Genomic DNA, 3,046 nt, shown 5'->3' on the forward strand with positions numbered 1-3,046 from the left:
TTACAGTGCGTCAAACTCTTATTTCATGGATATATTTAGAGGGCATGACTTAAGATACTGTATATGCATCTTTTTGCTTTACTTTACCTTCAACCCTTACTCATTAGTGTTAACGTCTAAAAATGGATGCTTAGTAACCAGAGATATCACTTTCTTCGTGCTATTTATCAATACATGGCACCTACATTACCCACAATGCAACAATAGGCCGCAGTGCTGTCGAAGAACACACTTTAATGGCTTTCATCTAAACTAATTAATTTCTAGGGGTCTCTACAGTGTTGGAAAAACAATTCTGCTTGCTACGAGATATGCCTTTTTGTAAATTATTACCACTAATTGTTACCTTAAAAAATGCTTTTGAGGTCTAAATTGGCCTACGGTTCATACTTGGCACTTATGTTTTTGTTTCTAAGAGACAGGCAAACACTAAAAAAAACAGTCTAAAACAAAATGTGTAGATGTGCACCAGTGTAACAGGTGTTTCTCTACAATGCATCCATTAGAGGGTGAGGCTACAGAGGTCTGGTAAGCTCACGTCTTTCTAGCTAAACACTTCCTGACCTTTTTGTTTTTCTTGTTTTCATACTTTTAGTTTTTCACTAAAAGCAAAGTCTGGTCTTGGTGCCATTTACAAGATTTTGCTGAGTCACAAAAGGTTTACGACATATAAATGACTTGCAAATTGACATTTTATGTGTAAAGTCAGTTTCCCAGGAAAGCTGTGACTCCGTTATGAATCAGCAGGCTGGGTTTGGAGAAAGAAACTACTGGAGCACTTAAAAAAAGCATTCCAGGATTTGAGCTAATAAACTATGAAACATGAAACTTCATCCCACCAGGTTTAATAGTCAAAACAACATTTTGTGTCAATAGTGTTCTTAAGCAAACTGGGGAATTTCAAAGCTTTTCTGTCCAGCTAAGCAGGCATTATGGAAATACAATATGAAGCGTCGTTAGTCAAAGAGTCTACTAACTATCTACTTTTTTTTAAAGATCTGAGATGTGAAGAAATCAAGAAATGTGATGTTATAAATCAATTTCTAAAATGCTGTGAATAAATAATGCAGTTATTTAAATAAATATGTATTTATTCCATCTTTCTTATTCTGATCCTCAGGCTGAGAGTCACAGAGCTTGGAGCAGTTTTAACAGTGGCGTGTGCTCACCACCAGGTGGCACTGCAGCACTGCAGAAACAACATAAACTCCTACTGCATTCAGGGGAGATCACAGACTTTGATTTGCTTCTCAGACATCTCATATCTGCTCAGAAACACTGCAGAGGATCCTGACTATTTTATTGCTTGTATTGCTTTTGAATAACTGTGCAGGTTGTTAAAGAAAAATACCTGGATGTGATGTAGAAATGTGTAAAGAGCTCATTTATTGACAAAGATATGCTCTTCCAGTTAGCTGTAGTAGCGTAATTAGCTGTAGAAGACGAGCTTTAAAAGCGAGTGTGATACTATACTTATATACCTTAAGCTTGTAGCCACAGAAAGCCCATTTAAGCCATGGTTTAAAGAGAGTTGAGGGCAGTAGAATAATCAGAGGGAATCAGCCAAGGTTGTCCAAAGTGTCTGGGGAATTGTTGCATTGTTAGAAATTATTAAAGTGTTCCCCACCAGATCAAAACAGCCTCCCATTCACAGCTGACTGAAAGGCTCGGTCTTTGGCAAAAACCATTAAGAGAGCCTGCGGACTCTAGGCAATGTCTCCTGGCAGCTCTGCATTGCTCCTGGAGCAGCGAGCCATTGTTTATTCATCGCCACATTGGCATTCAAAGTGCATCCTCACTGTTCTCTTTCATAACCAACAAGTTGCAATTTTTATGCATGTGAAGGTTGAAGTCAAATTATTTATGGGAGACCGGACCTGAGGAAGGCGCACGGCCTCTAGCAAAATGGTTTACGTTGAGAGCAATCCTTTTCTATAGGCTATTGAATTCGCTGGATCATAGCAAGATATGCATGTATTATTCAGCTTTTGAGAGAAAGAATTGTTGCCCTGCTAGACTGCCATCTGCTTTTTGGACATTGTGATGCATCTGAGGCATGCTACCCTTCAGGATCAGGTTAAAGTCTTATTTTTCAGCATGGGGACAAATGAAATGAGTGGGAAAAAAGAGGGGGCCTTTCTAGTGTCCCTCCCTCGAACTTTTCACCGCCCCTCATTGCAGAGAAGGCTTTCAAGTGCAAAATACACACACACACACATATATATATATATATCAGAGGGGAAATTGCATGAGCATGTCTCGATGTACCCGAATTGGAAGAAAGAGGCAGAAGAAGCTGAGGTTCAGCTGCGAAGGGAAGGAACTTTCACCTGTATGAGAAATTATTCAAGAACATCTGGTGGAGTCCAGATGCAGAGATGGAATGTGTGAGGCGTGTGGTGCCAAACGCCAGCAGGTGCAAGGTGAAAGGACTCTCACCTCTCCAGGGGCAGGTGATCTGCAGGATAATAGTTACCCACTACTCTTAGGAAGACGACTCTTCAGAGTTGAACAAAATTGTGCATTACAGACTCTTTACATTCTGAGCGAACAATTTAAAATCCTTAATGGTTCTGACTGTGACTGCAGTCAGCAGATCTATTAGTAATATAGCACATGGCAGGAGCTGCGTTTCTCTGGTTCACAGCACTTTAGTGGCTCCATAAAGAACCATTTTTGGTTGTTCATTACAGTGTAATGTTCCATTACAAAACATTATTGGAACTTTATGAATGTTCACTTCCTCATTGTTTCTTTGATGGATCTTGACGGTGAAGTGCAGAGCATATTTAAATAGCAAAACACTGCAGTAGGAGCATCCACTTCAAAACAAACCAAAAAAAAAAAAACAACAACCCTCCTTTTAGAAAGATATGCATCCAGCTGGGGCTTATTTATGAATACATATCATCAGCCTAAATAACGGAGAAGTTTTTTTTTCCCTTTTTGTGAATATGTATAAAGACGCATTGTCTTTTAACCCACTCAGGCTCAAACTAAACTTTTTATTGCTAATGCACAACCAAGTCCTGCAGTGGTACTTCTG

This window comes from Pundamilia nyererei, unplaced genomic scaffold (assembly GCF_000239375.1).
Source record: "Pundamilia nyererei isolate P.nyererei 1_Seehausen unplaced genomic scaffold, PunNye1.0 scaffold00091, whole genome shotgun sequence".
In the NCBI taxonomy this organism is placed as follows: Eukaryota; Metazoa; Chordata; class Actinopteri; order Cichliformes; family Cichlidae; genus Pundamilia; species Pundamilia nyererei.